Source organism: Oncorhynchus nerka, unplaced genomic scaffold, assembly GCF_034236695.1.
Source record: "Oncorhynchus nerka isolate Pitt River unplaced genomic scaffold, Oner_Uvic_2.0 unplaced_scaffold_755, whole genome shotgun sequence".
NCBI lineage: Eukaryota > Metazoa > Chordata > Actinopteri > Salmoniformes > Salmonidae > Oncorhynchus > Oncorhynchus nerka.
Genome location: NW_027040456.1, coordinates 24,342 through 33,163, shown reverse-complemented (window position 1 = coordinate 33,163; position 8,822 = coordinate 24,342). Strand labels below are relative to the sequence as shown.

The window sequence follows — 8,822 nt, the reverse complement described above, 5'->3', positions numbered from 1 at the left end:
GTTTTTTAATATGAATATAATGCTGTAAACTGCATACCTGAATTAAGAGATTTCTTTTCACGACAATACAATAAAGAGTGAACAAAAACATTACAGCTGTCGCGTTGTATCTTTTAGGTCGTGGGACATTTCTTAGTACATACAATGATAGCCTATCTAATTTATACATTCATTTCATGTCAAGGTGCATGTTAGATAAGTAATGTATCTAACTTGGCACAATTCAAACATTTTATTGATTCAGTTCAAAAAATCTTCCAGAGACTTTATTTTCGTATTTTCCACACCCTCAGTACTCCAGTATCCCAGAATGCCATGTTGTAACGCCCATCTACATCCGGTCTGGAACAATACGGCGAAAACAGCTCCGAGGCAAGATGGCGCAAGGTAAACAGAAGTTCAAAGCGCAGCCCGGTGGAACCAAGAAACCTCAAAAAAACAAAGGTCCCAGAAAAGGAGGTATGTACAGAGATATGGTTGATGTCTTGTATTCTAGCGATTTCGCCTGGACTCCGTATATACTCAAAAAGTATTTGCGACGTGTTGCGGCGGACATGCTGGCTCAAACACGGTTCAGTGAGGAGACAGTTTCTATTGGAAAAAACTGCGTGGGAACTAGACTATCAAGGGTGCCGGAGCCCTCAAATGGAACTCATCATAGCACAATCATTTGAATTGCATCGCGTACCATTGCATGTGCATAACAAGATACATTCGAAAGTTGTCCCAATGTTTAGGCCTACTTACTGGCCCTGCTGCCAACTTGTGAAGGAGAACTGTAGGGCAGCTTAGCTATTTATAGGGAGATTTGTAATGGCATTATCAGTCACACAACGATTACACAGTGCCTGGTCTTCCATTCCCCTGCCAGCTAGCTAACCTTGATTCCCTTATGGGCTGCTCCAAATGGAAACTTAGCTTAAAAACTTCTACAGTACTTGTTACGAATCTGTTTGGCTTAAGGGTACAATCTGCAATTGCTACATACATTGCTTCACTTTTAAAGTAAGGTTATAGCCATTGTTTCTCGAAGAATATAACTTCTATAAATGCCTCATGTTTAGCATAGTTCAACCCATCAGAACCATCCTCAACGATTTACAAAACAGAGGCGGGGTGTTGGCTTTGTTATTGTTGGCCCCTTTAACCACGGTGTGTTTTCTGTAAGGGGGTCAATAAATATCTACACTGAGGTTTTATTGTTGGTTACAAATCTCACCCCTCACTTGTTGTTGCTGTTTCACAGGGAGGTCGATCAAACCGAAGAAGGTTAAAGTGGTACAGCAACAGCAGTTGAAGAAGGTAGGACGGCAGCTATAGGACGGCAGCTATAGGACGGCAGCTATAGGACGGCAGCTACAGGACGGCAGCTACAGGACGGCAGCTACAGGACGGCAGCTACAGGACGGCAGCTACAGGACGGCAGCTATAGGACGGCAGCTATAGGGCGGCAGCTATAGGGGGCAGCTATAGGGGGCAGCTACAGGACGGCAGCTATAGGACGAGCAGCTATAGGAGCTATAGGACGGCAGCTATAGGGCGGCAGCTATAGGGGGCAGCTATAGGGAGGCAGCTGTAGGGGGCAGCTGTAGGGGCAGCTGTAGGGACGGCAGCTGTAGGGAGGCAGCTGTAGGGCGGCAGCTACAGGACGGCAGCTACAGGACGGCAGCTACAGGATCGGCAGCTACAGGGCGGCAGCTATAGGAGCTATACGGCAGCTATGGGGGGCAGCTATAGGGGGCAGCTATAGGAGGGCAGCTATAGGAGGGCAGCTATAGGAGGGCAGCTATAGGGCGGCAGCTATAGGAGCTATAGGGGGCAGCTATAGGAGGGCAGCTATAGGACGGCAGCTATAGGACGGCAGCTACAGGGCGGCAGCTACAGGACGGCAGCTACAGGACGGCAGCTACAGGACGGCAGCTACAGGACGGCAGCTACAGGACGGCAGCTATAGGAGGGCAGCTATAGGGCGGCAGCTATAGGGGGGCAGCTATAGGGGGCAGCTACAGGACGGCAGCTATAGGACGGCAGCTATAGGAGCTATAGGATCGCAGCTATAGGGCGGCAGCTATAGGGGGCAGCTATAGGGGGCAGCTATAGGAGGCAGCTGTAGGGGGCAGCTGTAGGGGGCAGCTGTAGGACGGCAGCTGTAGGAGGCAGCTGTAGGGCGGCAGCTACAGGACGGCAGCTACAGGACGGCTGCAGCTACAGGACGGCAGCTACAGGATCGGCAGCTACAGGGCGGGAGCTATAGGAGCTATAGGATCTACAGCTATAGGGGGCAGCTATAGGAGGGCAGCTAGGAGGGCAGCTATAGGAGGGCAGCTATAGGAGGGCAGCTATAGGAGGGCAGCTATAGGGCGGCAGCTATAGGAGCTATAGGGGGGCAGCTATAGGAGGGCAGCTATGGGGCGGCAGCTATAGGATGGCAGCTACAGGGGCGGCAGCTACAGGATCTACAGCTACAGGGCGGCAGCTACAGGACGGCAGCTACAGGAGGGCAGCAGCTACAGGAGGGCAGCAGCTATAGGAGGGCGGCAGCTATAGGAGGGCAGCTACAGGAGGGCGGCAGCTACAGGAGGGGCAGCTACAGGAGGGGCAGCTACAGGAGGGCGGCAGCTACAGGAGGGCGGCAGCTACAGGAGGGCGGCAGCTACAGGAGGCGGCAGCCACAGGAGCTATAGGACTGCAGCTATAGGGCGGCAGCTATAGGGAGGACGGCAGCTATAGGAGGGCAGCAGCTATAGGAGGGCAGCAGCTATAGGAGGGCAGCAGCTATAGGATCGGCAGCTATAGGAGCTATAGGAATGGCAGCTATGCCTAGGACGTAGCTATAGGACGGCAGCTATAGGACGGAAGATATAGGGAGGCAGCTATAGGGGCGGCAGCTATAGGACGGCAGCTATAGGAGCTATAGGACGGCAGCTACAGGACTACAGCTATAGGGCGGCAGCTATAGGAGCTATAGGACGGCAGCTACAGGACGGCAGCTACAGGACGGCAGCTACAGGACGGCAGCTACAGGGGGCAGCTATAGGGACGGCAGCTATAGGAGCTATAGGACGGCAGCTATAGGGAGGCAGCTATAGGGAGGCAGCTATAGGAGGCAGCTATAGGGGAGGCAGCTATAGGGCGGCAGCTATAGGGAGGCAGCTATAGGACGGCAGCTATAGGATCTGGCAGCTATAGGAGCTATAGGACGGCAGCTATAGGACGGCAGCTATAGGGCGGCAGCTATAGGGCGGCAGCTATAGGGAGGCAGCTATAGGAGCTATAGGGGCAGCTATATACGGCAGCTATAGGGCGGCAGCTATAGGGAGGCAGCTATAGGAGGCAGCTATAGGACGGCAGCTATAGGACGGCAGCTATAGGGCGGCAGCTATAGGGGGCAGCTACAGGACGGCAGCTATAGGAGCTATAGGACGGCAGCTATAGGGCGGCAGCTGTAGGGGGCAGCTATAGGGGGCAGCTACAGGACGGCAGCTATAGGAGCTATAGGGCGGCAGCTATAGGACCAGCTACAGGACGGCAGCTACAGGACGGCAGCTACAGGACAGAAGATATAGGACGGCAGCTACAGGACGGCAGCTACAGGACGGCAGCTAGGGAGGCAGCTATAGGGAGGCAGCTATAGGGAGGCAGCTATAGGATCGGCAGCTATAGGGAGGCAGCTGTCGGACGGCAGCTGTAGGGAGGCAGCTGGGGCGGCAGCTGTAGGGCGGCAGCTATAGGGCGGCAGCTATAGGAGCTATAGGGGGCAGCTATAGGGACGGCAGCTATGGAACGGCAGCTACAGGACGGCAGCTACAGGACGGCAGCTACAGGACGTGCAGCTAGCAGGGCGGCAGCTATAGGAGCTATAGGATGGCAGCTATAGGGGGCAGCTATAGGGCGGCAGCTATAGGGGGCAGCTATGGGAGGCAGCAGCTATAGGAGGGCAGCAGCTATAGGAGGGCAGCAGCTATAGGAGGGCAGCAGCTATAGGGCAGGGGCAGCAGCTATAGGAGGGCACAGCTATAGGAGGCAGCTATGGGAGCAGCTATAGGAGGGCGGCAGCTATGGGAGGCGGCAGCTATGGCAGCTATAGGAGGGACGGCAGCTATAGGAGGGCGGCAGCTATAGGAGGGTGGGAGCAGCTATAGGACTATGCAGCTATAGGAGCTATAGGACGGCAGCTATAGGAGCTATAGGGCGGCAGCTATAGAGCTATAGACGGAGCTATAGGACGGAGCTATAGGGCGGCAGCTATAGGACGGCAGCTATAGGAGCTATAGGACGGCAGCTATAGGAGCTATAGGACGGCAGCTATAGGAGCTATAGGATCGGCAGCTATAGGACGGCAGCTATAGGAGCTATAGGACGGCAGCTATAGGGCGGCAGATATAGGGCGGCAGCTATAGGACGGCAGCTATAGGACTGCAGCTATAGGAGGGCGGCAGCTATAGGACTGCAGCTATAGGACGGCAATGCAGCTATAGGACGGCAGCTATAGGGCACAGCTATAGCAGCTATAGGAGCTATAGGAGGGCAGTTATAGGGCGGCGCTATAGGGCGGCAGCTATGGGGGCGGCAGCTTTAGGACTGCAGCTATAGGAGCTATAGGACGGCAGCTATAGGAGCTATAGGACTACCTGTTCAGCTATAGGACTACCAGCCATAGGGCTGGCAGCTATAGGGCGGCAGCTATAGGGCAACAGCTATGTATACAGGGGGACAGCCATTGTAACAGCCTAGGGCGGCAGCTATACAGGCAACAGCTATGGGGCGGCAGCTATACAGGCTGGGGGCAGCTATAGGACAGCAGATATAGGACAGCAGATATAGGCTGGGGGCCCACTTGTCCATTACAGGCTGGGGACTAGTTTAAAATCTACCTGTTCAGGCTGGGGGCTACCACTTGTATACAGGCTGGGGACTACCACTTGTATACAGCTGGGGCTGGGCCACCACTTGTATACAGGCTGGGGACTACCACTTGTATACAGGCTGGGGACTACCACTTGTATACAGGCTGGGGACTACCCCTTGTATACAGGCTGGGGACTACCACTTGTATACAGGCTGGGGACACCACTTGTATACAGGCTGGGGGCTACCACTTGTATACAGGCTGGGATACCCCTTGTATACAGGCTGGGGCTACCACTTGTATACAGGCTGGGGGCTACCCCTTGTATACAGGCTGGGGGCTACCCCTTGTATACAGGCTGGGGACCACCACTTGTATACAGGCTGGGGACTACCACTTGCATACAGGCTGGGGGTACCCCTTGTATACAGGCTGGGGACTACCACTTGTATACAGGCTGGGGACTAGACCCCCTTGTACAGGCTGGGGACTGTATACAGGCTGGGGACTACCACTTGTATACAGACTGGGGACTACCACTTGTATACAGACTGGGGACTACCCTTGTATACAGGCTGGGGACTACCACTTGTATACAGGCTGGGGACTACCACTTGTATACAGGCTGGGGCTACCACTTGTATACAGGCTGGGGCTACCCCTTGTATACAGGCTGGGGGCTACCCCTTGTATACAGGCTGGGGACTACCCCTTGTATACAGGCTGGGGACTACCCCTTGTATACAGGCTGGGGACTACCACTTGTATACAGGCTGGGGACTACCACTTGTATACAGGCTGGGACTACCACTTGTATACAGGCTGGGGACTACCACTTGTATACAGGCTGGGGACTAGACTACTTGTATACAGGCTGGGGGCTACCCTTGTATACAGGCTGGGGACTACCACTTGTACAGGCTGGGTATACAGGCTGGGGACTGTATACAGGCTGGGGACTACCACCTTGTATACAGGCTGGGACTACCACTTGTACAGGCTGGGGGCTACCACTTGTATACAGGCTGGGGACTACCACTTGTATACAGGCTGGGGACTACCACTTGTATACAGGCTGGGGACTACCACTTGTATACAGGCTGGGGACTACCACTTGTATACAGGCTGGGGACTACCACTTGTATACAGGCTGGGGACTACCACTTGTATACAGGCTGGGACTACCACTTGTATACAGGCTGGGGACTACCACTTGTATACAGGCTGGGGACTACCACTTGTATACAGGCTGGGGACTACCACTTGTATACAGGCTGGGGCTACCACTTGTATACAGGCTGGGGACCCCTGTACCACTTGTATACAGGCTGGGGACTACCACTTGTATACAGGCTGGGGTATACAGGCTGGGACTACCACTTGTATACAGGCTGGGGACTACCACTTGTATACAGGTGGGGACTACCACTTGGGCTGGGGACTACCACAGGCTGGGGCTGTATACAGGCTGGGGACTACCACTTGTATACAGGCTGGGGACTACACTTGTATACAGGCTGGGCTACCACTTGTATACAGGCTGGGGACTACCACTTGTATACAGGCTGGGGACTACCACTTGTATACAGGCTGGGGACTACCACTTGTATACAGGCTGGGGACTACCACTTGTATACAGGCTGGGGACTACCACTCATACAGGCTGGGGACTACCACTTGTATACAGGCTGGGACTACCACTTGTATACAGGCTGGGCTGGGGACTTGTATACAGGCTGGGGACTACCACTTGTATACAGGCTGGGGACTACCACTTGTATACAGGCTGGGACTACCACTTGTATACAGGCTGGGGACTACTTGACAGGCTGGGGACTACCACTTGTATACAGGCTGGGGACTAGACTGGGACTACCACTTGTATACAGGCTGGGGACTACCACTTGTACAGGCTGGGACTACCACTTGTATACAGGCTGGGGACTAGACTACCACTTGTATACAGGCTGGGGACTAGACTACCACTTGTATACAGGCTGGGGACTAGACTACCACTTGTATACAGGCTGGGGGCTGCCTGGGGACTTGTATACAGGCTGGGGACTACCCACTTTGTATACAGGCTGGGGACGTGCTGCTGCATTTCAGGCTGGGGACTACCACTTGTACTGGGGACGTGGTCCATTTCACCCGACTCAGATCCAGTCCCATACTGGTTTTGAATGGTCTTCAAGATTATATAATCAAACTCCCAATAAAACAGTCATTTAAGATGTTTGTGGATTCATTTACTTCTACCTGATGCCTTTTGATAATGAAGATTTTCTATGATTTTAGTTTTGTGAGGTTGGTGCTTAAAGATCATTTAAAAAAGGTGAAATGTAGGTGGCCAGTTTCCATGGTGTTCTCGTTCTCAGCCCTCTCTGGGTTTAGGGACACTTCTTCCAGCTGGCTACGTCCCATTCTGAATCTGCACCCTTCTCCTCGTGTGGACGGCGGAAACGCCCTCCAACCACTGCCTACACCAACTCTATCCACTACGGTCTGTCTGTCTGTGGGACATACCATCTGGAGGAGAATCCACTATGGTCTGTCTTTCTGTGGGACATACCATCTGAGGAGAATCCACTACGGTCTGTCTCTGTGGGACATACCATCTGAGGAGAATACACTACGGTCTGTCTCTGTGGGACATACCATCTGAGGAGAATCCACTACGGTCTGTCTCTGTGGGACATACCATCTGAGGAGAATCCACTATGGTCTGTCTTTCTGTGGGACATACCATCTGAGGAGAATCCACTACGGTCTGTCTCTGTGGGGCATACCATCTGAGGAGAATCCACTACGGTCTGTCTCTGTGGGACATACCATCTGAGGAGAATCCACTACGGTCTGTCTCTGTGGGACATACCATCTGAGTCAACATGCACTGGGATACAGTCAGCACTGTCTACAGATGGAATCCTCTCAGAGAACCTGGACCCTGACAGGTCCCAGACAGGTCCCAGACAGGACCCAGACAGGACCCAGAAATTGTCCATCTTATAACGTGTGCAACTCATCCGAAAAAGTAGGGATGAGTTGTACTCTGACGGACAAAAACGCAGATGAATGCAGATGTATGTATGTAGACATGTCCTGGATTGTCCCCCATTGAAATGTCCTGAGGTGAGGAATGCTTTTCTTTAGGCCATGATGTAAGTCGTATATGAATGAATCTGTGTGGCTGCTCCCTAATCCCATGTCCCCTGCTGTTCCCCCCCCAGGGCCTGGAGGTGGCGATCAGGAACAAGATAGAGGAAGAGGTGACTCACCGAGCCAGTACGAAACTCCACAAGAGACTGAGTATTGTGAAGGGGGCGGAGGTGAAACCAACCCCTCTAAAGGAAACAACCATCCCAACCACCCTGCACCCAGCACCTCCAAATAAACTCTGTTATTCTGTCTGTCTGCTCTGACTGCTTTCGCTGTGCTAGATAAAGTAAAAATGTCTCCCAAATGGCACCCTATTCCCTATATAGTGTTATACTTTTGAACAGGGGCTCATAGGGCTCTGTCTAAAGTAGTGCACTGTATAGTGAGTAGGGCGGCATTTGGAAACTATCAATGTGTTTGGCACTGCTGTATGGACTGACATGAAGTCCTGTACGTCACAGCTGAGGAGTGTAATATCCACGTCTCCAATAGATGGTGCTGTAGTAGTCAGTTTTGGTGAGTTTTTCTGGTAGACTTGGCTGCTTGCTATCGCCTCGAGGAGACAAGAAAGGAGACGAGGAACGTGAGGATGCCAACAGAGTAATATTGAGATGCACCCTAGATAGTCGACGGTCGACATTTGGGATCTCTGTCATTGTGTATTGAAGGGGCCATTGAGTATTTAGTTTTGTGTGATTCTTGTCTCGTGTTGCACTGTCTTCAGAACTGAGACACACGTTTCTCCCATATACTGTATTCCAATGCAAAGGACGTGAATAAAAACTGTGGACATTTTGTAATGCAACCGAGTTAT

General features: G+C 52.7%; 1 pseudogene; it reads left to right on the top strand.

Annotated features, from left to right (window-relative positions):
* Positions 1-320: 320 nt before the first annotated feature.
* LOC135571136 (UPF0390 protein zgc136864-like) lies at positions 321-8,313 on the top strand (annotated as a pseudogene).
* The last annotated feature ends 509 nt before the right edge of the window (positions 8,314-8,822 follow it).